This window comes from Electrophorus electricus, unplaced genomic scaffold, assembly GCF_041902795.1.
Source record: "Electrophorus electricus isolate QZ-2024a unplaced genomic scaffold, ASM4190279v1 Scaffold66, whole genome shotgun sequence".
Lineage (NCBI taxonomy): Eukaryota > Metazoa > Chordata > Actinopteri > Gymnotiformes > Gymnotidae > Electrophorus > Electrophorus electricus.
Window position 1 is genome coordinate 185,777 of NW_027658783.1, and position 27,624 is coordinate 213,400.

At 48.0% G+C, this 27,624-nt stretch overlaps 23 non-coding genes across 23 annotated transcripts; all 23 read left to right on the top strand.

Annotated features, from left to right (window-relative positions):
* Nucleotides 1–665: 665 nt before the first annotated feature.
* On the top strand, nt 666–829 carry LOC118240493 (U1 spliceosomal RNA). Its single transcript, XR_004775451.2, has one exon. It is a non-coding gene; the product is annotated as a U1 spliceosomal RNA (small nuclear RNA).
* A 1,044-nt stretch (nt 830–1,873) lies between these two features.
* On the top strand, nt 1,874–2,037 carry LOC118240486 (U1 spliceosomal RNA). The gene has a single exon (XR_004775443.2). It is a non-coding gene; the product is annotated as a U1 spliceosomal RNA (small nuclear RNA).
* Nucleotides 2,038–3,079: 1,042 nt separating this feature from the next.
* Nucleotides 3,080–3,243, top strand: LOC118240501 (U1 spliceosomal RNA). Its single transcript, XR_004775460.2, has one exon. It is a non-coding gene; the product is annotated as a U1 spliceosomal RNA (small nuclear RNA).
* A 1,044-nt stretch (nt 3,244–4,287) lies between these two features.
* Nucleotides 4,288–4,451, top strand: LOC118240506 (U1 spliceosomal RNA). The gene has a single exon (XR_004775465.2). It is a non-coding gene; the product is annotated as a U1 spliceosomal RNA (small nuclear RNA).
* Nucleotides 4,452–5,493: 1,042 nt separating this feature from the next.
* On the top strand, nt 5,494–5,657 carry LOC118240500 (U1 spliceosomal RNA). Its single transcript, XR_004775459.2, has one exon. It is a non-coding gene; the product is annotated as a U1 spliceosomal RNA (small nuclear RNA).
* Nucleotides 5,658–6,699: 1,042 nt separating this feature from the next.
* LOC118240499 (U1 spliceosomal RNA) lies at nt 6,700–6,863 on the top strand. The gene has a single exon (XR_004775458.2). It is a non-coding gene; the product is annotated as a U1 spliceosomal RNA (small nuclear RNA).
* A 1,044-nt stretch (nt 6,864–7,907) lies between these two features.
* LOC118240498 (U1 spliceosomal RNA) lies at nt 7,908–8,071 on the top strand. The gene has a single exon (XR_004775457.2). It is a non-coding gene; the product is annotated as a U1 spliceosomal RNA (small nuclear RNA).
* A 1,049-nt stretch (nt 8,072–9,120) lies between these two features.
* On the top strand, nt 9,121–9,284 carry LOC118240497 (U1 spliceosomal RNA). The gene has a single exon (XR_004775456.2). It is a non-coding gene; the product is annotated as a U1 spliceosomal RNA (small nuclear RNA).
* A 1,039-nt stretch (nt 9,285–10,323) lies between these two features.
* On the top strand, nt 10,324–10,487 carry LOC113569186 (U1 spliceosomal RNA). Its single transcript, XR_004775450.2, has one exon. It is a non-coding gene; the product is annotated as a U1 spliceosomal RNA (small nuclear RNA).
* Nucleotides 10,488–11,529: 1,042 nt separating this feature from the next.
* On the top strand, nt 11,530–11,693 carry LOC118240489 (U1 spliceosomal RNA). The gene has a single exon (XR_004775446.2). It is a non-coding gene; the product is annotated as a U1 spliceosomal RNA (small nuclear RNA).
* A 1,042-nt stretch (nt 11,694–12,735) lies between these two features.
* LOC118240496 (U1 spliceosomal RNA) lies at nt 12,736–12,899 on the top strand. Its single transcript, XR_004775455.2, has one exon. It is a non-coding gene; the product is annotated as a U1 spliceosomal RNA (small nuclear RNA).
* A 1,049-nt stretch (nt 12,900–13,948) lies between these two features.
* LOC118240495 (U1 spliceosomal RNA) lies at nt 13,949–14,112 on the top strand. Its single transcript, XR_004775454.2, has one exon. It is a non-coding gene; the product is annotated as a U1 spliceosomal RNA (small nuclear RNA).
* A 1,044-nt stretch (nt 14,113–15,156) lies between these two features.
* Nucleotides 15,157–15,320, top strand: LOC118240494 (U1 spliceosomal RNA). The gene has a single exon (XR_004775453.2). It is a non-coding gene; the product is annotated as a U1 spliceosomal RNA (small nuclear RNA).
* A 1,044-nt stretch (nt 15,321–16,364) lies between these two features.
* LOC113587415 (U1 spliceosomal RNA) lies at nt 16,365–16,528 on the top strand. Its single transcript, XR_003411732.3, has one exon. It is a non-coding gene; the product is annotated as a U1 spliceosomal RNA (small nuclear RNA).
* A 1,044-nt stretch (nt 16,529–17,572) lies between these two features.
* LOC113569188 (U1 spliceosomal RNA) lies at nt 17,573–17,736 on the top strand. The gene has a single exon (XR_004775452.2). It is a non-coding gene; the product is annotated as a U1 spliceosomal RNA (small nuclear RNA).
* A 1,044-nt stretch (nt 17,737–18,780) lies between these two features.
* On the top strand, nt 18,781–18,944 carry LOC145656292 (U1 spliceosomal RNA). The gene has a single exon (XR_014121964.1). It is a non-coding gene; the product is annotated as a U1 spliceosomal RNA (small nuclear RNA).
* A 1,044-nt stretch (nt 18,945–19,988) lies between these two features.
* LOC145656301 (U1 spliceosomal RNA) lies at nt 19,989–20,152 on the top strand. The gene has a single exon (XR_014121973.1). It is a non-coding gene; the product is annotated as a U1 spliceosomal RNA (small nuclear RNA).
* A 1,044-nt stretch (nt 20,153–21,196) lies between these two features.
* LOC145656311 (U1 spliceosomal RNA) lies at nt 21,197–21,360 on the top strand. Its single transcript, XR_014121983.1, has one exon. It is a non-coding gene; the product is annotated as a U1 spliceosomal RNA (small nuclear RNA).
* Nucleotides 21,361–22,404: 1,044 nt separating this feature from the next.
* Nucleotides 22,405–22,568, top strand: LOC145656321 (U1 spliceosomal RNA). Its single transcript, XR_014121993.1, has one exon. It is a non-coding gene; the product is annotated as a U1 spliceosomal RNA (small nuclear RNA).
* Nucleotides 22,569–23,613: 1,045 nt separating this feature from the next.
* LOC145656448 (U1 spliceosomal RNA) lies at nt 23,614–23,777 on the top strand. The gene has a single exon (XR_014122120.1). It is a non-coding gene; the product is annotated as a U1 spliceosomal RNA (small nuclear RNA).
* Nucleotides 23,778–24,821: 1,044 nt separating this feature from the next.
* LOC145656440 (U1 spliceosomal RNA) lies at nt 24,822–24,985 on the top strand. The gene has a single exon (XR_014122112.1). It is a non-coding gene; the product is annotated as a U1 spliceosomal RNA (small nuclear RNA).
* A 1,044-nt stretch (nt 24,986–26,029) lies between these two features.
* On the top strand, nt 26,030–26,193 carry LOC145656263 (U1 spliceosomal RNA). Its single transcript, XR_014121932.1, has one exon. It is a non-coding gene; the product is annotated as a U1 spliceosomal RNA (small nuclear RNA).
* Nucleotides 26,194–27,242: 1,049 nt separating this feature from the next.
* Nucleotides 27,243–27,406, top strand: LOC145656453 (U1 spliceosomal RNA). The gene has a single exon (XR_014122125.1). It is a non-coding gene; the product is annotated as a U1 spliceosomal RNA (small nuclear RNA).
* The last annotated feature ends 218 nt before the right edge of the window (nt 27,407–27,624 follow it).

The following is a 27,624-nucleotide window of genomic DNA, read 5'->3' on the forward strand; positions in this document are numbered from 1 at the left end:
ACCTAGCTCAGAGGAAAAAGCCTTCAAGCAACTGCCAATTGGAGAGTGTGTTTTAATTCCACAAATGAGGTGCTTGTCTTGTTTTGGATTGCCTTTCGTTATGGGTTTGGACCAGAGGTTTAAAGCTAGGGTTAGGGTTAGGGTTTGATGTAAAAATGATCAAGGTTTTTTTGCCAGAGAGGGGCAGACTGTTTTTTCACCATGAGTGGGTGTCGTTGCCTTCCTGGAAAAGACTTAAAACTGTAGAATACTGCTAAAGCACTGCGCACCCACTGTGATTTTCAACAGGGAACTAATGGACATCGCACTGGGCAAACAGACCGGTTTCCATTTGTTGTTTAAATACAGAAATCGTGAAAAATTCACGTAGGCTCTCTCCACACGTAGGTATCCGTCCGTGATCGGGTGAACGATGCTTGCCGGTAGTGGATCAATTCATATCCAGTGGGGATGGTAGAGTGTGCTACACATAGGGATTTTTGACCAGAATTTCCTTCAGCCCCTTCCCTTACCTTTGATCAAGTCCATTGCCCTGCAATCCCGCCCCCTATCTCCCCCTTCCTTCCTGCTTGTCATGGTCTACCCCGCCCCCTGATCTTTATCCTTATCCTTTTCCTGTGTTCTGCAGTGGGGAGAGGGTCCCTCTACATCTGCTTTCCCAAAGCATACTTACCTGGCAGGGGTGAGACCATGATCAGGAAGGTGTTTCGCCCAAGGCGAGGCTCAGTCATTGCACTTGGGCTGTGCTGACCCTTGCGAATTCCCCAAATGTGGGAATCTCGACTGCGTAATTTCTGGTAGTGGGGGACTGCGTTCGCGCTCTCCCCTGAGGTGCTTTGTTGAAAGAGAGGTACGCATAAAAGGACGGTGGCTTGAGCAGTTTCTCTGTTGCAGAGAAACAACTGCATAGTTCAGTAATACCTTTGTCTGGACGGTGGCGGTGGTGGTACAGCGCGACGTCTCGTTTTGTTTGGCTGGGTGTTGCGGACGTCCGCGGCGAACGACAAAGTGGCTGGCACCTCATCAACTGGTAGCTTTTGAGGAATGAGTCCTACTTTGTGACCAGTGTGCTTATAATCATTCATTGAAAAAAAGTGCTGTGATTTGTACTGACGCATTTTGATGTAGCATGTAAGAGCTCCGTTAGCGACACCCTCTTTTGACACGTTGTTTTTGATTTGTTACCAAATTCTAAATTCTGTCCCTAAACCTAGCTCAGAGGAAAAAGCCTTCAAGCAACTGCCAATTGGAGAGTGTGTTTTAATTCCACAAATGAGGTGCTTGTCTTGTTTTGGATTGCCTTTCGTTATGGGTTTGGACCAGAGGTTTAAAGCTAGGGTTAGGGTTAGGGTTTGATGTAAAAATGATCAAGGTTTTTTTGCCAGAGAGGGGCAGACTGTTTTTTCACCATGAGTGGGTGTCGTTGCCTTCCTGGAAAAGACATAAAACTGTAGAATACTGCTAAAGCACTGCGCACCCACTGTGATTTTCCACAGGGAACTAATGGACATCGCACTGGGCAAACAGACCGGTTTCCATTTGTTGTTTAAATACAGAAATCGTGGAAAATTCACGTAGGCTCTCTCCACACGTAGGTATCGGTCCGTGATCGGGTGAACGATGCTTGCCGGTAGTGGATCAATTCATATCCAGTGGGGATGGTAGAGGGTGCTACACATAGGGATTTTTGACCAGAATTTCCTTCAGCCCCTTCCCTTACCTTTGATCAAGTCCATTGCCCTGCAATCCCGCCCCCTAACTCTCCCTTCCTTCCTGCTTGTCATGGTCTACCCCGCCCCCTGATCTTTATCCTTATCCTTTTCCTGTGTTCTGCAGTGGGGAGAGGGTCCCTCTACATCTGCTTTCCCAAAGCATACTTACCTGTCAGGGGTGAGACCACGATCAGGAAGGTGGTTCGCCCAAGGCGAGGCTCAGTCATTGCACTTGTGCTGTGCTGACCCTTGCGAATTCCCCAAATGCGGGAATCTCGACTGCATAATTTCTGGTAGTGGGGGACTGCATTCGCGCTCTCCCCTGAGGTGCTTTGTTGAAAGAGAGGTACGCATAAAAGGACGGTGGCTTGAGCAGTTTCTCTGTTGCAGAGAAACAACTGCATAGTTCAGTAATACCTTTGTCTGGACGGTGGCGGCGGTGGTACAGCGCGACGTCTCGTTTTGTTTGGCTGGGTGTCGCGGACGTCCGCGGCGAACGACAAAGTGGCTGGCACCTCATCAACTGGTAGCTTTTGAGGAATGAGTCCTACTTTGTGACCAGTGTGCTTATAATCATTCATTGAAAAAAAGTGCTGTGATTTGTACTGACGCATTTTGATGTAGCATGTAAGAGCTCCGTTAGCGACACCCTCTTTTGACACGTTGTTTTTGATTTGTTACCAAATTCTAAATTCTGTCCCTAAACCTAGCTCAGAGGAAAAAGCCTTCAAGCAACTGCCAATTGGAGAGTGTGTTTTAATTCCACAAATGAGGTGCTTGTCTTGTTTTGGATTGCCTTTCGTTATGGGTTTGGACCAGAGGTTTAAAGCTAGGGTTAGGGTTAGGGTTTGATGTAAAAATGATCAAGGTTTTTTTGCCAGAGAGGGGCAGACTGTTTTTCCACCATGAGTGGGTGTCGTTGCCTTCCTGGAAAAGACATAAAACTGTAGAATACTGCTAAAGCACTGCGCACCCACTGTGATTTTCCACAGGGAACTAATGGACATCGCACTGGGCAAACAGACCGGTTTCCATTTGTTGTTTAAATACAGAAATCGTGAAAAATTCACGTAGGCTCTCTCCACACGTAGGTATCGGTCCGTGATCGGGTGAACGATGCTTGCCGGTAGTGGATCAATTCATATCCAGTGGGGATGGTAGAGGGTGCTACACAGGGATTTTTGACCAGAATTTCCTTCAGCCCCTTCCCTTACCTTTGATCAAGTCCATTGCCCTGCAATCCCACCCCCTAACTCTCCCTTCCTTCCTGCTTGTCATGGTCTACCCCGCCCCCTGATCTTTATCCTTATCCTTTTCCTGTGTTCTGCAGTGGGGAGAGGGTCCCTCTACATCTGCTTTCCCAAAGCATACTTACCTGGCAGGGGTGAGACCATGATCAGGAAGGTGGGTCGCCCAATGCGAGGCTCAGTCATTGCACTTGGGCTGTGCTGACCCTTGCGAATTCCCCAAATGCGGGCATCTCGACTGCATAATTTCTAGTAGTGGGGGACTGCGTTCGCGCTCTCCCCTGAGGTGCTTTGTTGAAATAGAGGTACACATAAAAGGACGGTGGCTTGAGCAGTTTCTCTGTTGCAGAGAAACAACTGCATAGTTCAGTAATACCTTTGTCTGGATGGTGGCGGCGGTGGCACAGCGCGACGTCTCGTTTTGTTTGGCTGGGTGTCGCGGACGTCCGCGGCGAACGACAAAGTGGCTGGCACCTCATCAACTGGTAGCTTTTGAGGAATGAGTCCTACTTTGTGAGCAGTGTGCTTATAATCATTCATTGAAAAAAAGTGCTGTGATTTGTACTGACGCATTTTGATGTAGCATGTAAGAGCTCCGTTAGCGACACCCTCTTTTGACACGTTGTTTTTGATTTGTTACCAAATTCTAAATTCTGTCCCTAAACCTAGCTCAGAGGAAAAAGCCTTCAAGCAACTGCCAATTGGAGAGTGTGTTTTAATTCCACAAATGAGGTGCTTGTCTTGTTTTGGATTGCCTTTCGTTATGGGTTTGGACCAGAGGTTTAAAGCTAGGGTTAGGGTTAGGGTTTGATGTAAAAATGATCAAGGTTTTTTTGCCAGAGAGGGGCAGACTGTTTTTCCACCATGAGTGGGTGTCGTTGCCTTCCTGGAAAAGACATAAAACTGTAGAATACTGCTAAAGCACTGCGCACCCACTGTGATTTTCCACAGGGAACTAATGGACATCGCACTGGGCAAACAGACCGGTTTCCATTTGTTGTTTAAATACAGAAATCGTGAAAAATTCACGTAGGCTCTCTCCACACGTAGGTATCGGTCCGTGATCGGGTGAACGATGCTTGCCGGTAGTGGATCAATTCATATCCAGTGGGGATGGTAGAGGGTGCTACACATAGGGATTTTTGACCAGAATTTCCTTCAGCCCCTTCCCTTACCTTTGATCAAGTCCATTGCCCTGCAATCCCGCCCCCTAACTCTCCCTTCCTTCCTGCTTGTCATGGTCTACCCCGCCCCCTGCTCTTTATCCTTATCCTTTTCCTGTGTTCTGCAGTGGGGAGAGGGTCCCTCTACATCTGCTTTCCCAAAGCATACTTACCTGGCAGGGGTGAGACCATGATCAGGATGGTGGTTCGCCCAAGACGAGGCTCAGTCATTGCACTTGGGCTGTGCTGACCCTTGCGAATTCCCCAAATGCGGGAATCTCGACTGCATAATTTCTGGTAGTGGGGGACTGCGTTCGCGCTCTCCCCTGAGGTGCTTTGTTGAAAGAGAGGTACGCATAAAAGGACGGTGGCTTGAGCAGTTTCTCTGTTGCAGAGAAACAACTGCATAGTTCAGTAATGCCTTTGTCTGGACGGTGGCGGCGGTGGTACAGCGCGACGTCTCGTTTTGTTTGGCTGGGTGTCGCGGACGTCCGCGGCGAACGACAAAGTGGCTGGCACCTCATCAACTGGTAGCTTTTGAGGAATGAGTCCTACTTTGTGACCAGTGTGCTTATAATCATTCATTGAAAAAAAGTGCTGTGATTTGTACTGACGCATTTTGATGTAGCATGTTAGAGCTCCGTTAGCGACACCCTCTTTTGACACGTTGTTTTTGATTTGTTACCAAATTCTAAATTCTGTCCCTAAACCTAGCTCAGAGGAAAAAGCCTTCAAGCAACTGCCAATTGGAGAGTGTGTTTTAATTCCACAAATGAGGTGCTTGTCTTGTTTTGGATTGCCTTTCGTTATGGGTTTGGACCAGAGGTTTAAAGCTAGGGTTAGGGTTAGGGTTTGATGTAAAAATGATCAAGGTTTTTTTGCCAGAGAGGGGCAGACTGTTTTTCCACCATGAGTGGGTGTCGTTGCCTTCCTGGAAAAGACATAAAACTGTAGAATACTGCTAAAGCACTGCGCACCCACTGTGATTTTCCACAGGGAACTAATGGACATCGCACTGGGCAAACAAACCGGTTTCCATTTGTTGTTTAAATACAGAAATCGTGAAAAATTCACGTAGGCTCTCTCCACACGTAGGTATCGGTCCGTGATCGGGTGAACGATGCTTGCCGGTAGTGGATCAATTCATATCCAGTGGGGATGGTAGAGGGTGCTACACAGGGATTTTTGACCAGAATTTCCTTCAGCCCCTTCCCTTACCTTTGATCAAGTCCATTGCCCTGCAATCCCACCCCCTAACTCTCCCTTCCTTCCTGCTTGTCATGGTCTACCCCGCCCCCTGATCTTTATCCTTATCCTTTTCCTGTGTTCTGCAGTGGGGAGAGGGTCCCTCTACATCTGCTTTCCCAAAGCATACTTACCTGGCAGGGGTGAGACCATGATCAGGAAGGTGGTTCGCCCAAGGCGAGGCTCAGTCATTGCACTTGGGCTGTGCTGACCATTGCGAATTCCCCAAATGCGGGAATCTCGACTGCATAATTTTTGGTCCTGGGGGACTGCGTTCGCGCTCTCCCCTGAGGTGACTTGTTGAAAGAGAAGTACGCATAAAAGCACAGTGGCTTGAGCAGTTTCTCTATTGCAGAGAAACAACTGCATAGTTCAGTAATACCTTTGTCTGGACGGTGGCGGCGGTGGTACAGCCCAACGTCTTGTTTTGTTTGGCTGGGTGTCGCGGACGTCCGCGGCGAACGACAAAGTGGCTGGCACCTCATCAACTGGTAGCTTTGGAGGAATGAGTCCTACTTTGTGACTAGTGTGCTTATAATCATTCATTGAAAAAAAGTGCTGTGATTTGTACTGACACATTTTGATGTAGCATGTAAGAGCTCTGTTAGCGACACCCTCTTTTGACACGTTGTTTTTGATTTGTTACCAAATTCTAAATTCTGTCCCTAAACCTAGCTCAGAGGAAAAAGCCTTCAAGCAACTGCCAATTGGAGAGTGTGTTTTAATTCCACAAATGAGGTGCTTGTCTTGTTTTGGATTGCCTTTCGTTATGGGTTTGGACCAGAGGTTTAAAGCTAGGGTTAGGGTTAGGGTTTGATGTAAAAATGATCAAGGTTTTTTTGCCAGAGAGGGGCAGACTGTTTTTCCACCATGAGTGGGTGTCGTTGCCTTCCTGGAAAAGACATAAAACTGTAGAATACTGCTAAAGCACTGCGCACCCACTGTGATTTTCCACAGGGAACTAATGGACATCGCACTGGGCAAACAGACCGGTTTCCATTTGTTGTTTAAATACAGAAATCGTGAAAAATTCACGTAGGCTCTCTCCACACGTAGGTATCGGTCCGTGATCGGGTGAACGATGCTTGCCGGTAGTGGATCAATTCATATCCAGTGGGGATGGTAGAGGGTGCTACACAGGGATTTTTGACCAGAATTTCCTTCAGCCCCTTCCCTTACCTTTGATCAAGTCCATTGCCCTGCAATCCCACCCCCTAACTCACCCTTCCTTCCTGCTTGTCATGGTCTACCCCGCCCCCTGATCTTTATCCTTATCCTTTTCCTGTGTTCTGCAGTGGGGAGAGGGTCCCTCTACATCTGCTTTCCCAAAGCATACTTACCTGGCAGGGGTGAGACCATGATCAGGAAGGTGGTTCGCCCAAGGCGAGGCTCAGTCATTGTACTTGGGCTGTGCTGACTATTGCGAATTCCCCAAATGCGGGAATCTCGACTGCATAATTTCTGGTCGTGGGGGACTGCGTTCGCGCTCTCCCCTGAGGTGACTTGTTGAAAGAGAAGTACGCATAAAAGCACAGTGGCTTGAGCAGTTTCTCTGTTGCAGAGAAACAACTGCATAGTTCAGTAATACCTTTGTCTGGACGGTGGCGGCGGTGGTACAGCCCAACGTCTTGTTTTGTTTGGCTGGGTGTCGCGGACGTCCGCGGCGAACGACAAAGTGGCTGGCACCTCATCAACTGGTAGCTTTGGAGGAATGAGTCCTACTTTGTGACTAGTGTGCTTATAATCATTCATTGAAAAAAAGTGCTGTGATTTGTACTGACACATTTTGATGTAGCATGTAAGAGCTCTGTTAGCGACACCCTCTTTTGACACGTTGTTTTTGATTTGTTACCAAATTCTAAATTCTGTCCCTAAACCTAGCTCAGAGGAAAAAGCCTTCAAGCAACTGCCAATTGGAGAGTGTGTTTTAATTCCACAAATGAGGTGCTTGTCTTGTTTTGGATTGCCTTTCGTTATGGGTTTGGACCAGAGGTTTAAAGCTAGGGTTAGGGTTAGGGTTTGATGTAAAAATGATCAAGGTTTTTTTGCCAGAGAGGGGCAGACTGTTTTTCCACCATGAGTGGGTGTCGTTGCCTTCCTGGAAAAGACATAAAACTGTAGAATACTGCTAAAGCACTGCGCACCCACTGTGATTTTCCACAGGGAACTAATGGACATCGCACTGGGCAAACAGACCGGTTTCCATTTGTTGTTTAAATACAGAAATCGTGAAAAATTCACGTAGGCTCTCTCCACACGTAGGTATCGGTCCGTGATCGGGTGAACGATGCTTGCCGGTAGTGGATCAATTCATATCCAGTGGGGATGGTAGAGGGTGCTACACATAGGGATTTTTGACCAGAATTTCCTTCAGCCCCTTCCCTTACCTTTGATCAAGTCCATTGCCCTGCAATCCCGCCCCCTAACTCTCCCTTCCTTCCTGCTTGTCATGGTCTACCCCGCACCCTGATCTTTATCCTTATCCTTTTCCTGTGTTCTGCAGTGGGGAGAGGGCCCCTCTACATCTGCTTTCCCAAAGCATACTTACCTGGCAGGGGTGAGACCACGATCAGGAAGGTGGTTCGCCCAAGGCGAGGCTCAGTCATTGCACTTGGGCTGTGCTGACCCTTGCGAATTCCCCAATTGCGGGAATCTCGACTGCATAATTTCTGGTAGTTGGGGACTGCGTTCGCGCTCTCCCCTGAGGTGCTTTGTTGAAAGAGAGGTACACATAAAAGGACGGTGGCTTGAGCAGTTTCTCTGTTGCAGAGAAACAACTGCATAGTTCAGTAATGCCTTTGTCTGGATGGTGGCGGCGGTGGCACAGCGCGACGTCTCGTTTTGTTTGGCTGGGTGTCGCGGACGTCCGCGGCGAATGACAAAGTGGCTGGCACCTCATCAACTGGTAGCTTTTGAGGAATGAGTCCTACTTTGTGACCAGTGTGCTTATAATCATTCATTGAAAAAAAGTGCTGTGATTTGTACTGACGCATTTTGATGTAGCATGTAAGAGCTCCGTTAGCGACACCCTCTTTTGACACGTTGTTTTTGATTTGTTACCAAATTCTAAATTCTGTCCCTAAACCTAGCTCAGAGGAAAAAGCCTTCAAGCAACTGCCAATTGGAGAGTGTGTTTTAATTCCACAAATGAGGTGCTTGTCTTGTTTTGGATTGCATTTCGTTATGGGTTTGGACCAGAGGTTTAAAGCTAGGGTTAGGGTTAGGGTTTGATGTAAAAATGATCAAGGTTTTTTTGCCAGAGAGGGGCAGACTGTTTTTCCACCATGAGTGGGTGTCGTTGCCTTCCTGGAAAAGACATAAAACTGTAGAATACTGCTAAAGCACTGCGCACCCACTGTGATTTTCAACAGGGAACTAATGGACATCGCACTGGGCAAACAGACCGGTTTCCTTTCCATTTGTTGTTTAAATACAGAAATCGTGAAAAATTCACGTAGGCTCTCTCCACACGTAGGTATCGGTCCGTGATCGGGTGAACGATGCTTGCCGGTAGTGGATCAATTCATATCCAGTGGGGATGGTAGAGGGTGCTACACATAGGGATTTTTGACCAGAATTTCCTTCAGCCCCTTCCCTTACCTTTGATCAAGTCCATTGCCCTGCAATCCCGCCCCCTAACTCTCCCTTCCTTCCTGCTTGTCATGGTCTACCCCGCCCCCTGATCTTTATCCTTATCCTTTTCCTGTGTTCTGCAGTGGGGAGAGGGTCCCTCTACATCTGCTTTCCCAAAGCATACTTACCTGGCAGGGGTGAGACCACGATCAGGAAGGTGGTTCGCCCAAGGCGAGGCTCAGTCATTGCACTTGGGCTGTGCTGACCCTTGCGAATTCCCCAAATGCGGGAATCTCGACTGCATAATTTCTGGTAGTGGGGGACTGCGTTCGCGCTCTCCCCTGAGGTGCTTTGTTGAAAGAGAGGTACGCATAAAAGGATGGTGGCTTGAGCAGTTTCTCTGTTGCAGAGAAACAACTGCATAGTTCAGTAATGCCTTTGTCTGGACGGTGGCGGCGGTGGTACAGCGCGACGTCTCGTTTTGTTTGGCTGGGTGTCGCGGACGTCCGCGGCGAACGACAAAGTGGCTGGCACCTCATCAACTGGTAGCTTTTGAGGAATGAGTCCTACTTTGTGACCAGTGTGCTTATAATCATTCATTGAAAAAAAGTGCTGTGATTTGTACTGACGCATTTTGATGTAGCATGTAAGAGCTCCGTTAGCGACACCCTCTTTTGACACGTTTTTGATTTGTTACCAAATTCTAAATTCTGTCCCTAAACCTAGCTCAGAGGAAAAAGCCTTCAAGCAACTGCCAATTGGAGAGTGTGTTTTAATTCCACAAATGAGGTGCTTGTCTTGTTTTGGATTGCCTTTCGTTATGGGTTTGGACCAGAGGTTTAAAGCTAGGGTTAGGGTTAGGGTTTGATGTAAAAATGATCAAGGTTTTTTTGCCAGAGACGGGCAGACTGTTTTTCCACCATGAGTGGGTGTCGTTGCCTTCCTGGAAAAGACATAAAACTGTAGAATACTGCTAAAGCACTGCACACCCACTGTGATTTTCAACAGGGAACTAATGGACATCGCACTAGGCAAACAGACCGGTTTCCATTTGTTGTTTAAATACAGAAATCGTGAAAAATTCACGTAGGCTCTCTCCACACGTAGGTATCGGTCCGTGATCGGGTGAACGATGCTTGCCGGTAGTGGATCAATTCATATCCAGTGGGGATGGTAGAGGGTGCTACACAGGGATTTTTGACCAGAATTTCCTTCAGCCCCTTCCCTTACCTTTGATCAAGTCCATTGCCCTGCAATCCCGCCCCCTAACTCTCCCTTCCTTCCTGCTTGTCATGGTCTACCTCGCCCCCTGATCTTTATCCTTATCCTTTTCCTGTGTTCTGCAGTGGGGAGAGGGTCCCTCTACATCTGCTTTCCCAAAGCATACTTACCTGGCAGGGGTGAGACCATGATCAGGAAGGTGGTTCGCCCAAGGCGAGGCTCAGTCATTGCACTTGGGCTGTGCTGACCCTTGCGAATTCCCCAAATGCGGGAATCTCGACTGCATAATTTCTGGTAGTGGGGGACTGCGTTCGCGCTCTCCCCTGAGGTGCTTTGTTGAAAGAGAGGTACGCATAAAAGTACGGTGGCTTAAGCAGTTTCTCTGTTGCAGAGAAACAACTGCATAGTTCAGTAATACCTTTGTCTGGACGGTGGCGGCGGTGGTACAGCGCGACGTCTCGTTTTGTTTGGCTGGGTGTCGCGGACGTCCGCGGCGAACGACAAAGTGGCTGGCACCTCATCAACTGGTAGCTTTTGAGGAATGAGTCCTACTTTGTGACCAGTGTGCTTATAATCATTCATTGAAAAAAATTGCTGTGATTTGTACTGACGCATTTTGATGTAGCATGTAAGAGCTCTGTTAGCGACACCCTCTTTTGACACGTTGTTTTTGATTTGTTACCAAATTCTAAATTCTGTCCCGAAACCTAGCTCAGAGGAAAAAGCCTTCAAGCAACTGCCAATTGGAGAGTGTTTTAATTCCACAAATGAGGTGCTTGTCTTGTTTTGGATTGCCTTTCGTTATGGGTTTGGACCAGAGGTTTAAAGCTAGGGTTAGGGTTAGGGTTTGATGTAAAAATGATCAAGGTTTTTTTGCCAGAGAGGGGCAGACTGTTTTTCCACCATGAGTGGGTGTCGTTGCCTTCCTGGAAAAGACATAAAACTGTAGAATACTGCTAAAGCACTGCGCACCCACTGTGATTTTCCACAGGGAACTAATGGACATCGCACTGGGCAAACAGACCGGTTTCCATTTGTTGTTTAAATACAGAAATCGTGAAAAATTCACGTAGGCTCTCTCCACACGTAGGTATCGGTCCGTGATCGGGTGAACGATGCTTGCCGGTAGTGGATCAATTCATATCCAGTGGGGATGGTAGAGGGTGCTACACATAGGGATTTTTGACCAGAATTTCCTTCAGCCCCTTCCCTTACCTTTGATCAAGTCCATTGCCCAGCAATCCCGCCCCCTAACTCTCCCTTCCTTCCTGCTTGTCATGGTCTACCCCGCCCCCTGCTCTTTATCCTTATCCTTTTCCTGTGTTCTGCAGTGGGGAGAGGGTCCCTCTACATCTGCTTTCCCAAAGCATACTTACCTGGCAGGGGTGAGACCATGATCAGGAAGGTGGATCGCCCAAGGCGAGGCTCAGTCATTGCACTTGGGCTGTGCTGACCCTTGCGAATTCCCCAAATGCGGGAATCTCGACTGCATAATTTCTGGTAGTGGGGGACTGCGTTCGCGCTCTCTCCTGAGGTGCTTTGTTGAAAGAGAGGTATGCATAAAAGGACGGTGGCTTGAGCAGTTTCTCTGTTGCAGAGAAACAACTGCATAGTTCAGTAATGCCTTTGTCTGGACGGTGGCGGCGGTGGTACAGCGCGACGTCTCGTTTTGTTTGGCTGGGTGTCGCGGACGTCCGCGGCGAACGACAAAGTGGCTGGCACCTCATCAACTGGTAGCTTTTGAGGAATGAGTCCTACTTTGTGACCAGTGTGCTTATAATCATTCATTGAAAAAAAGTGCTGTGATTTGTACTGACGCATTTTGATGTAGCATGTAAGAGCTCCGTTAGCGACACACTCTTTTGACACGTTGTTTTTGATTTGTTACCAAATTCTAAATTCTGTCCCTAAACCTAGCTCAGAGGAAAAAGCCTTCAAGCAACTGCCAATTGGAGAGTGTGTTTTAATTCCACAAATGAGGTGCTTGTCTTGTTTTGGATTGCCTTTCGTTATGGGTTTGGACCAGAGGTTTAAAGCTAGGGTTAGGGTTAGGGTTTGATGTAAAAATGATCAAGGTTTTTTTGCCAGAGAGGGGCAGACTGTTTTTCCACCATGAGTGGGTGTCGTTGCCTTCCTGGAAAAGACATAAAACTGTAGAATACTGCTAAAGCACTGCGCACCCACTGTGATTTTCCACAGGGAACTAATGGACATCGCACTGGGCAAACAAACCGGTTTCCATTTGTTGTTTAAATACAGAAATCGTGAAAAATTCACGTAGGCTCTCTCCACACGTAGGTATCTGTCCGTGATCGGGTGAACGATGCTTGCCGGTAGTGGATCAATTCATATCCAGTGGGGATGGTAGAGGGTGCTACACAGGGATTTTTGACCAGAATTTCCTTCAGCCCCTTCCCTTACCTTTGATCAAGTCCATTGCCCTGCAATCCCGCCCCCTAACTCTCCCTTCCTTCCTGCTTGTCATGGTCTACCCCGCCCCCTGATCTTTATCCTTATCCTTTTCCTGTGTTCTGCAGTGGGGAGAGGGTCCCTCTACATCTGCTTTCCCAAAGCATACTTACCTGGCAGGGGTGAGACCATGATCAGGAAGGTGGTTCGCCCAAGGCGATGCTCAGTCATTGCACTTGGGCTGTGCTGACCCTTGCGAATTCCCCAAATGCGGGAATCTCGACTGCATAATTTCTGGTCGTGGGGGACTGCGTTCGCGCTCTCCCCTGAGGTGACTTGTTGAAAGAGAAGTACGCATAAAAGCACAGTGGCTTGAGCAGTTTCTCTGTTGCAGAGAAACAACTGCATAGTTCAGTAATACCTTTGTCTGGACGGTGGCGGCGGTGGTACAGCCCAACGTCTTGTTTTGTTTGGCTGGGTGTCGCGGACGTCCGCGGCGAACGACAAAGTGGCTGGCACCTCATCAACTGGTAGCTTTGGAGGAATGAGTCCTACTTTGTGACTAGTGTGCTTATAATCATTCATTGAAAAAAAGTGCTGTGATTTGTACTGACACATTTTGATGTAGCATGTAAGAGCTCAGTTAGCGACACCCTCTTTTGACACGTTGTTTTTGATTTGTTACCAAATTCTAAATTCTGTCCCTAAACCTAGCTCAGAGGAAAAAGCCTTCAAGCAACTGCCAATTGGAGAGTGTGTTTTAATTCCACAAATGAGGTGCTTGTCTTGTTTTGGATTGCATTTCGTTATGGGTTTGGACCAGAGGTTTAAAGCTAGGGTTAGGGTTAGGGTTTGATGTAAAAATGATCAAGGTTTTTTTGCCAGAGAGGGGCAGACTGTTTTTCCACCATGAGTGGGTGTCGTTGCCTTCCTGGAAAAGACATAAAACTGTAGAATACTGCTAAAGCACTGCGCACCCACTGTGATTTTCAACAGGGAACTAATGGACATCGCACTGGGCAAACAGACCGGTTTCCTTTCCATTTGTTGTTTAAATACAGAAATCGTGAAAAATTCACGTAGGCTCTCTCCACACGTAGGTATCGGTCCGTGATCGGGTGAACGATGCTTGCCGGTAGTGGATCAATTCATATCCAGTGGGGATGGTAGAGGGTGCTACACATAGGGATTTTTGACCAGAATTTCCTTCAGCCCCTTCCCTTACCTTTGATCAAGTCCATTGCCCTGCAATCCCGCCCCCTAACTCTCCCTTCCTTCCTGCTTGTCATGGTCTACCCCGCCCCCTGATCTTTATCCTTATCCTTTTCCTGTGTTCTGCAGTGGGGAGAGGGTCCCTCTACATCTGCTTTCCCAAAGAATACTTACCTGGCAGGGGTGAGACCACGATCAGGAAGGTGGTTCGCCCAAGGCGAGGCTCAGTCATTGCACTTGGGCTGTGCTGACCCTTGCGAATTCCCCAAATGCGGGAATCTCGACTGCATAATTTCTGGTAGTGGGGGACTGCGTTCGCGCTCTACCCTGAGGTGCTTTGTTGAAAGAGAGGTACGCATAAAAGGATGGTGGCTTGAGCAGTTTCTCTGTTGCAGAGAAACAACTGCATAGTTCAGTAATGCCTTTGTCTGGACGGTGGCGGCGGTGGTACAGCGCGACGTCTCGTTTTGTTTGGCTGGGTGTCGCGGACGTCCGCGGCGAACGACAAAGTGGCTGGCACCTCATCAACTGGTAGCTTTGGAGGAATGAGTCCTACTTTGTGACCAGTGTGCTTATAATCATTCATTGAAAAAAAGTGCTGTGATTTGTACTGACGCATTTTGATGTAGCATGTAAGAGCTCCGTTAGCGACACCCTCTTTTGACACGTTGTTTTTGATTTGTTACCAAATTCTAAATTCTGTCCCTAAACCTAGCTCAGAGGAAAAAGCCTTCAAGCAACTGCCAATTGGAGAGTGTGTTTTAATTCCACAAATGAGGTGCTTGTCTTGTTTTGGATTGCCTTTCGTTATGGGTTTGGACCAGAGGTTTAAAGCTAGGGTTAGGGTTAGGGTTTGATGTAAAAATGATCAAGGTTTTTTTGCCAGAGAGGGGCAGACTGTTTTTCCACCATGAGTGGGTGTCGTTGCCTTCCTGGAAAAGACATAAAACTGTAGAATACTGCTAAAGCACTGCGCACCCACTGTGATTTTCCACAGGGAACTAATGGACATCGCACTGGGCAAACAGACCGGTTTCCATTTGTTGTTTAAATACAGAAATCGTGAAAAATTCACGTAGGCTCTCTCCACACGTAGGTATCGGTCCGTGATCGGGTGAACGATGCTTGCCGGTAGTGGATCAATTCATATCCAGTGGGGATGGTAGAGGGTGCTACACATAGGGATTTTTGACCAGAATTTCCTTCAGCCCCTTCCCTTACCTTTGATCAAGTCCATTGCCCTGCAATCCCGCCCCCTAACTCTCCCTTCCTTCCTGCTTGTCATGGTCTACCCCGCCCCCTGATCTTTATCCTTATCCTTTTCCTGTGTTCTGCAGTGGGGAGAGGGTCCCTCTACATCTGCTTTCCCAAAGCATACTTACCTGGCAGGGGTGAGACCACGATCAGGAAGGTGGTTCGCCCAAGGCGAGGCTCAGTCATTGCACTTGGGCTGTGCTGACCCTTGCGAATTCCCCAAATGCGGGAATCTCGACTGCATAATTTCTGGTAGTGGGGGACTGCGTTCGCGCTCTCCCCTGAGGTGCTTTGTTGAAAGAGAGGTACGCATAAAAGGATGGTGGCTTGAGCAGTTTCTCTGTTGCAGAGAAACAACTGCATAGTTCAGTAATGCCTTTGTCTGGACGGTGGCGGCGGTGGTACAGCCCGACGTCTCGTTTTGTTTGGCTGGGTGTCGCGGACGTCCGCGGCGAACGACAAAGTGGCTGGCACCTCATCAACTGGTAGCTTTGGAGGAATGAGTCCTACTTTGTGACCAGTGTGCTTATAATCATTCATTGAAAAAAAGTGCTGTGATTTGTACTGACGCATTTTGATGTAGCATGTAAGAGCTCCGTTAGCGACACCCTCTTTTGACACGTTGTTTTTGATTTGTTACCAAATTCTAAATTCTGTCCCTAAACCTAGCTCAGAGGAAAAAGCCTTCAAGCAACTGCCAATTGGAGAGTGTGTTTTAATTCCACAAATGAGGTGCTTGTCTTGTTTTGGATTGCCTTTCGTTATGGGTTTGGACCAGAGGTTTAAAGCTAGGGTTAGGGTTAGAGTTTGATGTAAAAATGATCAAGGTTTTTTTGCCAGAGAGGGGCAGACTGTTTTTCCACCATGAGTGGGTGTCGTTGCCTTCCTGGAAAAGACATAAAACTGTAGAATACTGCTAAAGCACTGCGCACCCACTGTGATTTTGCACAGGGAACTAATGGACATCGCACTGGGCAAACAGACCGGTTTCCATTTGTTGTTTAAATACAGAAATCGTGAAAAATTCACGTAGGCTCTCTCCACACGTAGGTATCGGTCCGTGATCGGGTGAACGATGCTTGCCGGTAGTGGATCAATTCATATCCAGTGGGGATGGTAGAGGGTGCTACACATAGGGATTTTTGACCAGAATTTCCTTCAGCCCCTTCCCTTACCTTTGATCAAGTCCATTGCCCTGCAATCCCGCCCCCTAACTCTCCCTTCCTTCCTGCTTGTCATGGTCTACCCCGCCCCCTGATCTTTATCCTTATCCTTTTCCTGTGTTCTGCAGTGGGGAGAGGGTCCCTCTACATCTGCTTTCCCAAAGCATACTTACCTGGCAGGGGTGAGACCACGATCAGGAAGGTGGTTCGCCCAAGGCGAGGCTCAGTCATTGCACTTGGGCTGTGCTGACCCTTGTGAATTCCCCAAATGCGGGAATCTCGACTGCATAATTTCTGGTAGTGGGGGACTGCGTTCGCGCTCTCCCCTGAGGTGCTTTGTTGAAAGAGAGGTACGCATAAAAGGATGGTGGCTTGAGCAGTTTCTCTGTTGCAGAGAAACAACTGCATAGTTCAGTAATGCCTTTGTCTGGACGGTGGCGGCGGTGGTACAGCGCGACGTCTCGTTTTGTTTGGCTGGGTGTCGCGGACGTCCGCGGCGAACGACAAAGTGGCTGGCACCTCATCAACTGGTAGCTTTGGAGGAATGAGTCCTACTTTGTGACCAGTGTGCTTATAATCATTCATTGAAAAAAAGTGCTGTGATTTGTACTGACGCATTTTGATGTAGCATGTAAGAGCTCCGTTAGCGACACCCTCTTTTGACACGTTGTTTTTGATTTGTTACCAAATTCTAAATTCTGTCCCTAAACCTAGCTCAGAGGAAAAAGCCTTCAAGCAACTGCCAATTGGAGAGTGTGTTTTAATTCCACAAATGAGGTGCTTGTCTTGTTTTGGATTGCCTTTCGTTATGGGTTTGGACCAGAGGTTTAAAGCTAGGGTTAGGGTTAGGGTTTGATGTAAAAATGATCAAGGTTTTTTTGCCAGAGAGGGGCAGACTGTTTTTTCACCATGAGTGGGTGTCGTTGCCTTCCTGGAAAAGACATAAAACTGTAGAATACTGCTAAAGCACTGCGCACCCACTGTGATTTTCAACAGGGAACTAATGGACATCGCACTGGGCAAACAGACCGGTTTCCATTTGTTGTTTAAATACAGAAATCGTGAAAAATTCACGTAGGCTCTCTCCACACGTAGGTATCCGTCCGTGATCGGGTGAACGATGCTTGCCGGTAGTGGATCAATTCATATCCAGTGGGGATGGTAGAGGGTGCTACACATAGGGATTTTTGACCAGAATTTCCTTCAGCCCCTTCCCTTACCTTTGATCAAGTCCATTGCCCTGCAATCCCGCCCCCTAACTCTCCCTTCCTTCCTGCTTGTCATGGTCTACCCCGCCCCCTGATCTTTATCCTTATCCTTTTCCTGTGTTCTGCAGTGGGGAGAGGGTCCCTCTACATCTGCTTTCCCAAAGCATACTTACCTGGCAGGGGTGAGACCACGATCAGGAAGGTGGTTCGCCCAAGGCGAGGCTCAGTCATTGCACTTGGGCTGTGCTGACCCTTGCGAATTCCCCAAATGCGGGAATCTCGACTGCATAATTTCTGGTAGTGGGGGACTGCGTTCGCGCTCTCCCCTGAGGTGCTTTGTTGAAAGAGAGGTACGCATAAAAGGACGGTGGCTTGAGCAGTTTCTCTGTTGCAGAGAAACAACTGCATAGTTCAGTAATACCTTTGTCTGGACGGTGGCGGCGGTGGTACAGCGCGACGTCTCGTTTTGTTTGGCTGGGTGTCGCGGACGTCCGCGGCGAACGACAAAGTGGCTGGCACCTCATCAACTGGTAGCTTTGGAGGAATGAGTCCTACTTTGTGACCAGTGTGCTTATAATCATTCATTGAAAAAAAGTGCTGTGATTTGTACTGACGCATTTTGATGTAGCATGTAAGAGCTCCGTTAGCGACACCCTCTTTTGACACGTTGTTTTTGATTTGTTACCAAATTCTAAATTCTGTCCCTAAACCTAGCTCAGAGGAAAAAGCCTTCAAGCAACTGCCAATTGGAGAGTGTGTTTTAATTCCACAAATGAGGTGCTTGTCTTGTTTTGGATTGCCTTTCGTTATGGGTTTGGACCAGAGGTTTAAAGCTAGGGTTACGGTTAGGGTTTGATGTAAAAATGATCAAGGTTTTTTTGCCAGAGAGGGGCAGACTGTTTTTCCACCATGAGTGGGTGTCGTTGCCTTCCTGGAAAAGACATAAAACTGTAGAATACTGCTAAAGCACTGCGCACCCACTGTGATTTTCCACAGGGAACTAATGGACATCGCACTGGGCAAACAGACCGGTTTCCATTTGTTGTTTAAATACAGAAATCGTGAAAAATTCACGTAGGCTCTCTCCACACGTAGGTATCGGTCCGTGATCGGGTGAACGATGCTTGCCGGTAGTGGATCAATTCATATCCAGTGGGGATGGTAGAGGGTGCTACACATAGGGATTTTTGACCAGAATTTCCTTCAGCCCCTTCCCTTACCTTTGATCAAGTCCATTGCCCTGCAATCCCGCCCCCTAACTCTCCCTTCCTTCCTGCTTGTCATGGTCTACCCCGCCCCCTGATCTTTATCCTTATCCTTTTCCTGTGTTCTGCAGTGGGGAGAGGGTCCCTCTACATCTGCTTTCCCAAAGCATACTTACCTGGCAGGGGTGAGACCACGATCAGGAAGGTGGTTCGCCCAAGGCGAGGCTCAGTCATTGCACTTGGGCTGTGCTGACCCTTGCGAATTCCCCAAATGCGGGAATCTCGACTGCATAATTTCTGGTAGTGGGGGACTGCGTTCGCGCTCTCCCCTGAGGTGCTTTGTTGAAAGAGAGGTACGCATAAAAGGATGGTGGCTTGAGCAGTTTCTCTGTTGCAGAGAAACAACTGCATAGTTCAGTAATGCCTTTGTCTGGATGGTGGCGGCGGTGGTACAGCCCGACGTCTCGTTTTGTTTGGCTGGGTGTCGCGGACGTCCGCGGCGAACGACAAAGTGGCTGGCACCTCATCAACTGGTAGCTTTGGAGGAATGAGTCCTACTTTGTGACCAGTGTGCTTATAATCATTCATTGAAAAAAAGTGCTGTGATTTGTACTGACGCATTTTGATGTAGCATGTAAGAGCTCCGTTAGCGACACCCTCTTTTGACACGTTGTTTTTGATTTGTTACCAAATTCTAAATTCTGTCCCTAAACCTAGCTCAGAGGAAAAAGCCTTCAAGCAACTGCCAATTGGAGAGTGTGTTTTAATTCCACAAATGAGGTGCTTGTCTTGTTTTGGATTGCCTTTCGTTATGGGTTTGGACCAGAGGTTTAAAGCTAGGGTTAGGGTTAGAGTTTGATGTAAAAATGATCAAGGTTTTTTTGCCAGAGAGGGGCAGACTGTTTTTCCACCATGAGTGGGTGTCGTTGCCTTCCTGGAAAAGACATAAAACTGTAGAATACTGCTAAAGCACTGCGCACCCACTGTGATTTTGCACAGGGAACTAATGGACATCGCACTGGGCAAACAGACCGGTTTCCATTTGTTGTTTAAATACAGAAATCGTGAAAAATTCACGTAGGCTCTCTCCACACGTAGGTATCGGTCCGTGATCGGGTGAACGATGCTTGCCGGTAGTGGATCAATTCATATCCAGTGGGGATGGTAGAGGGTGCTACACATAGGGATTTTTGACCAGAATTTCCTTCAGCCCCTTCCCTTACCTTTGATCAAGTCCATTGCCCTGCAATCCCGCCCCCTAACTCTCCCTTCCTTCCTGCTTGTCATGGTCTACCCCGCCCCCTGATCTTTATCCTTATCCTTTTCCTGTGTTCTGCAGTGGGGAGAGGGTCCCTCTACATCTGCTTTCCCAAAGCATACTTACCTGGCAGGGGTGAGACCACGATCAGGAAGGTGGTTCGCCCAAGGCGAGGCTCAGTCATTGCACTTGGGCTGTGCTGACCCTTGCGAATTCCCCAAATGCGGGAATCTCGACTGCATAATTTCTGGTAGTGGGGGACTGCGTTCGCGCTCTCCCCTGAGGTGCTTTGTTGAAAGAGAGGTACGCATAAAAGGATGGTGGCTTGAGCAGTTTCTCTGTTGCAGAGAAACAACTGCATAGTTCAGTAATGCCTTTGTCTGGACGGTGGCGGCGGTGGTACAGCGCGACGTCTCGTTTTGTTTGGCTGGGTGTCGCGGACGTCCGCGGCGAACGACAAAGTGGCTGGCACCTCATCAACTGGTAGCTTTGGAGGAATGAGTCCTACTTTGTGACCAGTGTGCTTATAATCATTCATTGAAAAAAAGTGCTGTGATTTGTACTGACGCATTTTGATGTAGCATGTAAGAGCTCCGTTAGCGACACCCTCTTTTGACACGTTGTTTTTGATTTGTTACCAAATTCTAAATTCTGTCCCTAAACCTAGCTCAGAGGAAAAAGCCTTCAAGCAACTGCCAATTGGAGAGTGTGTTTTAATTCCACAAATGAGGTGCTTGTCTTGTTTTGGATTGCCTTTCGTTATGGGTTTGGACCAGAGGTTTAAAGCTAGGGTTAGGGTTAGGGTTTGATGTAAAAATGATCAAGGTTTTTTTGCCAGAGAGGGGCAGACTGTTTTTTCACCATGAGTGGGTGTCGTTGCCTTCCTGGAAAAGACATAAAACTGTAGAATACTGCTAAAGCACTGCGCACCCACTGTGATTTTCAACAGGGAACTAATGGACATCGCACTGGGCAAACAGACCGGTTTCCATTTGTTGTTTAAATACAGAAATCGTGAAAAATTCACGTAGGCTCTCTCCACACGTAGGTATCCGTCCGTGATCGGGTGAACGATGCTTGCCGGTAGTGGATCAATTCATATCCAGTGGGGATGGTAGAGGGTGCTACACATAGGGATTTTTGACCAGAATTTCCTTCAGCCCCTTCCCTTACCTTTGATCAAGTCCATTGCCCTGCAATCCCGCCCCCTAACTCTCCCTTCCTTCCTGCTTGTCATGGTCTACCCCGCCCCCTGATCTTTATCCTTATCCTTTTCCTGTGTTCTGCAGTGGGGAGAGGGTCCCTCTACATCTGCTTTCCCAAAGCATACTTACCTGGCAGGGGTGAGACCACGATCAGGAAGGTGGTTCGCCCAAGGCGAGGCTCAGTCATTGCACTTGGGCTGTGCTGACCCTTGCGAATTCCCCAAATGCGGGAATCTCGACTGCATAATTTCTGGTAGTGGGGGACTGCGTTCGCGCTCTCCCCTGAGGTGCTTTGTTGAAAGAGAGGTACGCATAAAAGGACGGTGGCTTGAGCAGTTTCTCTGTTGCAGAGAAACAACTGCATAGTTCAGTAATACCTTTGTCTGGACGGTGGCGGCGGTGGTACAGCGCGACGTCTCGTTTTGTTTGGCTGGGTGTCGTGGACTTCCGCGGCGAACGACAAAGTGGCTGGCACCTCATCAACTGGTAGCTTTGGAGGAATGAGTCCTACTTTGTGACCAGTGTGCTTATAATCATTCATTGAAAAAAAGTGCTGTGATTTGTACTGACGCATTTTGATGTAGCATGTAAGAGCTCCGTTAGCGACACCCTCTTTTGACACGTTGTTTTTGATTTGTTACCAAATTCTAAATTCTGTCCCTAAACCTAGCTCAGAGGAAAAAGCCTTCAAGCAACTGCCAATTGGAGAGTGTGTTTTAATTCCACAAATGAGGTGCTTGTCTTGTTTTGGATTGCCTTTCGTTATGGGTTTGGACCAGAGGTTTAAAGCTAGGGTTAGGGTTAGGGTTTGATGTAAAAATGATCAAGGTTTTTTTGCCAGAGAGGGGCAGACTGTTTTTTCACCATGAGTGGGTGTCGTTGCCTTCCTGGAAAAGACATAAAACTGTAGAATACTGCTAAAGCACTGCGCACCCACTGTGATTTTCAACAGGGAACTAATGGACATCGCACTGGGCAAACAGACCGGTTTCCATTTGTTGTTTAAATACAGAAATCGTGAAAAATTCACGTAGGCTCTCTCCACACGTAGGTATCCGTCCGTGATCGGGTGAACGATGCTTGCCGGTAGTGGATCAATTCATATCCAGTGGGGATGGTAGAGGGTGCTACACATAGGGATTTTTGACCAGAATTTCCTTCAGCCCCTTCCCTTACCTTTGATCAAGTCCATTGCCCTGCAATCCCGCCCCCTAACTCTCCCTTCCTTCCTGCTTGTCATGGTCTACCCCGCCCCCTGATCTTTATCCTTATCCTTTTCCTGTGTTCTGCAGTGGGGAGAGGGTCCCTCTACATCTGCTTTCCCAAAGCATACTTACCTGGCAGGGGTGAGACCACGATCAGGAAGGTGGTTCGCCCAAGGCGAGGCTCAGTCATTGCACTTGGGCTGTGCTGACCCTTGCGAATTCCCCAAATGCGGGAATCTCGACTGCATAATTTCTGGTAGTGGGGGACTGCGTTCGCGCTCTCCCCTGAGGTGCTTTGTTGAAAGAGAGGTACGCATAAAAGGACGGTGGCTTGAGCAGTTTCTCTGTTGCAGAGAAACAACTGCATAGTTCAGTAATACCTTTGTCTGGACGGTGGCGGCGGTGGTACAGCGCGACGTCTCGTTTTGTTTGGCTGGGTGTCGTGGACTTCCGCGGCGAACGACAAAGTGGCTGGCACCTCATCAACTGGTAGCTTTGGAGGAATGAGTCCTACTTTGTGACCAGTGTGCTTATAATCATTCATTGAAAAAAAGTGCTGTGATTTGTACTGACGCATTTTGATGTAGCATGTGAGAGCTCCGTTAGCGACACCCTCTTTTGACACGTTGTTTTTGATTTGTTACCAAATTCTAAATTCTGTCCCTAAACCTAGCTCAGAGGAAAAAGCCTTCAAGCAACTGCCAATTGGAGAGTGTGTTTTAATTCCACAAATGAGGTGCTTGTCTTGTTTTGGATTGCCTTTCGTTATGGGTTTGGACCAGAGGTTTAAAGCTAGGGTTACGGTTAGGGTTTGATGTAAAAATGATCAAGGTTTTTTTGCCAGAGAGGGGCAGACTGTTTTTCCACCATGAGTGGGTGTCGTTGCCTTCCTGGAAAAGACATAAAACTGTAGAATACTGCTAAAGCACTGCGCACCCACTGTGATTTTCCACAGGGAACTAATGGACATCGCACTGGGCAAACAGACCGGTTTCCATTTGTTGTTTAAATACAGAAATCGTGAAAAATTCACGTAGGCTCTCTCCACACGTAGGTATCGGTCCGTGATCGGGTGAACGATGCTTGCCGGTAGTGGATCAATTCATATCCAGTGGGGATGGTAGAGGGTGCTACACATAGGGATTTTTGACCAGAATTTCCTTCAGCCCCTTCCCTTACCTTTGATCAAGTCCATTGCCCTGCAATCCCGCCCCCTAACTCTCCCTTCCTTCCTGCTTGTCATGGTCTAACCCCGCCCCCTGCTCTTTATCCTTATCCTTTTCCTGTGTTCTGCAGTGGGGAGAGGGTCCCTCTACATCTGCTTTCCCAAAGCATACTTACCTGGCAGGGGTGAGACCATGATTAGGAAGGTGGGTCGCCCAATGCGAGGCTCAGTCATTGCACTTGGGCTGTGCTGACCCTTGCGAATTCCCCAAATGCGGGCATCTCGACTGCATAATTTCTGGTAGTGGGGGACTGCGTTCGCGCTCTCCCCTGAGGTGCTTTGTTGAAATAGAGGTACACATAAAAGGACGGTGGCTTGAGCAGTTTCTCTGTTGCAGAGAAACAACTGCATAGTTCAGTAATACCTTTGTCTGGACGGTGGCGGCGGTGGTACAGCGCGACGTCTCGTTTTGTTTGGCTGGGTGTCGCGGACGTCCGCGGCGAACGACAAAGTGGCTGGCACCTCATCAACTGGTAGCTTTTGAGGAATGAGTCCTACTTTGTGAGCAGTGTGCTTATAATCATTCATTGAAAAAAATTGCTGTGATTTGTACTGACGCATTTTGATGTAGCATGTAAGAGCTCCGTTAGCGACACCCTCTTTTGACACGTTGTTTTTGATTTGTTACCAAATTCTAAATTCTGTCCCTAAACCTAGCTCAGAGGAAAAAGCCTTCAAGCAACTGCCAATTGGAGAGTGTGTTTTAATTCCACAAATGAGGTGCTTGTCTTGTTTTGGATTGCCTTTCGTTATGGGTTTGGACCAGAGGTTTAAAGCTAGGGTTAGGGTTAGGGTTTGATGTAAAAATGATCAAGGTTTTTTTGCCAGAGAGGGGCAGACTGTTTTTCCACCATGAGTGGGTGTCGTTGCCTTCCTGGAAAAGACATAAAACTGTAGAATACTGCTAAAGCACTGCGCACCCACTGTGATTTTCCACAGGGAACTAATGGACATCGCACTGGGCAAACAGACCGGTTTCCATTTGTTGTTTAAATACAGAAATCGTGAAAAATTCACGTAGGCTCTCTCCACACGTAGGTATCGGTCCGTGATCGGGTGAACGATGCTTGCCGGTAGTGGATCAATTCATATCCAGTGGGGATGGTAGAGGGTGCTACACATAGGGATTTTTGACCAGAATTTCCTTCAGCCCCTTCCCTTACCTTTGATCAAGTCCATTGCCCTGCAATCCCACCCCCTAACTCTCCCTTCCTTCCTGCTTGTCATGGTCTACCCCGCCCCCTGATCTTTATCCTTATCCTTTTCCTGTGTTCTGCAGTGGGGAGAGGGTCCCTCTACATCTGCTTTCCCAAAGCATACTTACCTGGCAGGGGTGAGACCATGATCAGGAAGGTGGTTCGCCCAAGGCGAGGCTCAGTCATTGCACTTGGGCTGTGCTGACCATTGCGAATTCCCCAAATGCGGGAATCTCGACTGCATAATTTCTGGTCGTGGGGGACTGCGTTCCTGCTCTCCCTTGAGGTGACTTGTTGAAAGAGAAGTACGCATAAAAGCACAGTGGCTTGAGCAGTTTCTCTGTTGCAGAGAAACAACTGCATAGTTCAGTAATACCTTTGTCTGGACGGTGGCGGCGGTGGTACAGCCCAACGTCTTGTTTTGTTTGGCTGGGTGTCGCGGACGTCCGCGGCGAACGACAAAGTGGCTGGCACCTCATCAACTGGTAGCTTTGGAGGAATGAGTCCTACTTTGTGACTAGTGTGCTTATAATCATTCATTGAAAAAAAGTGCTGTGATTTGTACTGACACATTTTGATGTAGCATGTAAGAGCTCTGTTAGCGACACCCTCTTTTGACACGTTGTTTTTGATTTGTTACCAAATTCTAAATTCTGTCCCTAAACCTAGCTCAGAGGAAAAAGCCTTCAAGCAACTGCCAATTGGAGAGTGTGTTTTAATTCCACAAATGAGGTGCTTGTCTTGTTTTGGATTGCCTTTCGTTATGGGTTTGGACCAGAGGTTTAAAGCTAGGGTTAGGGTTAGGGTTTGATGTAAAAATGATCAAGGTTTTTTTGCCAGAGAGGGGCAGACTGTTTTTCCACCATGAGTGGGTGTCGTTGCCTTCCTGGAAAAGACATAAAACTGTAGAATACTGCTAAAGCACTGCGCACCCACTGTGATTTTCCACAGGGAACTAATGGACATCGCACTGGGCAAACAGACCGGTTTCCATTTGTTGTTTAAATACAGAAATCGTGAAAAATTCACGTAGGCTCTCTCCACACGTAGGTATCGGTCCGTGATCGGGTGAACGATGCTTGCCGGTAGTGGATCAATTCATATCCAGTGGGGATGGTAGAGGGTGCTACACATAGGGATTTTTGACCAGAATTTCCTTCAGCCCCTTCCCTTACCTTTGATCAAGTCCATTGCCCTGCAATCCCGCCCCCTAACTCTCCCTTCCTTCCTGCTTGTCATGGTCTACCCCGCACCCTGATCTTTATCCTTATCCTTTTCCTGTGTTCTGCAGTGGGGAGAGGGCCCCTCTACATCTGCTTTCCCAAAGCATACTTACCTGGCAGGGGTGAGACCACGATCAGGAAGGTGGTTCGCCCAAGGCGAGGCTCAGTCATTGCACTTGGGCTGTGCTGACCCTTGCGAATTCCCCAATTGCGGGAATCTCGACTGCATAATTTCTGGTAGTTGGGGACTGCGTTCGCGCTCTCCCCTGAGGTGCTTTGTTGAAAGAGAGGTACACATAAAAGGACGGTGGCTTGAGCAGTTTCTCTGTTGCAGAGAAACAACTGCATAGTTCAGTAATGCCTTTGTCTGGATGGTGGCGGCGGTGGCACAGCGCGACGTCTCGTTTTGTTTGGCTGGGTGTCGCGGACGTCCGCGGCGAACGACAAAGTGGCTGGCACCTCATCAACTGGTAGCTTTTGAGGAATGAGTCCTACTTTGTGACCAGTGTGCTTATAATCATTCATTGAAAAAAAGTGCTGTGATTTGTACTGACGCATTTTGATGTAGCATGTAAGAGCTCCGTTAGCGACACCCTCTTTTGACACGTTGTTTTTGATTTGTTACCAAATTCTAAATTCTGTCCCTAAACCTAGCTCAGAGGAAAAAGCCTTCAAGCAACTGCCAATTGGAGAGTGTGTTTTAATTCCACAAATGAGGTGCTTGTCTTGTTTTGGATTGCATTTCGTTATGGGTTTGGACCAGAGGTTTAAAGCTAGGGTTAGGGTTAGGGTTTGATGTAAAAATGATCAAGGTTTTTTTGCCAGAGAGGGGCAGACTGTTTTTCCACCATGAGTGGGTGTCGTTGCCTTCCTGGAAAAGACATAAAACTGTAGAATACTGCTAAAGCACTGCGCACCCACTGTGATTTTCAACAGGGAACTAATGGACATCGCACTGGGTAAACAGACCGGTTTCCTTTCCATTTGTTGTTTAAATACAGAAATCGTGAAAAATTCACGTAGGCTCTCTCCACACGTAGGTATCGGTCCGTGATCGGGTGAACGATGCTTGCCGGTAGTGGATCAATTCATATCCAGTGGGGATGGTAGAGGGTGCTACACATAGGGATTTTTGACCAGAATTTCCTTCAGCCCCTTCCCTTACCTTTGATCAAGTCCATTGCCCTGCAATCCCGCCCCCTAACTCTCCCTTCCTTCCTGCTTGTCATGGTCTACCCCGCCCCCTGCTCTTTATCCTTATCCTTTTCCTGTGTTCTGCAGTGGGGAGAGGGTCCCTCTACATCTGCTTTCCCAAAGCATACTTACCTGGCAGGGGTGAGACCATGATCAGGAAGGTGGTTCGCCCAAGGCGAGGCTCAGTCATTGCACTTGGGCTGTGCTGACCCTTGCGAATTCCCCAAATGCGGGAATCTCGACTGCATAATTTCTGGTAGTGGGGGACTGCGTTCGCGCTCTCCCCTGAGGTGCTTTGTTGAAAGAGAGGTACGCATAAAAGGATGGTGGCTTGAGCAGTTTCTCTGTTGCAGAGAAACAACTGCATAGTTCAGTAATGCGTTTGTCTGGACGGTGGCGGCGGTGGTACAGCGCGACGTCTCGTTTTGTTTGGCTGGGTGTCGCGGACGTCCGCGGCGAACGACAAAGTGGCTGGCACCTCATCAACTGGTAGCTTTGGAGGAATG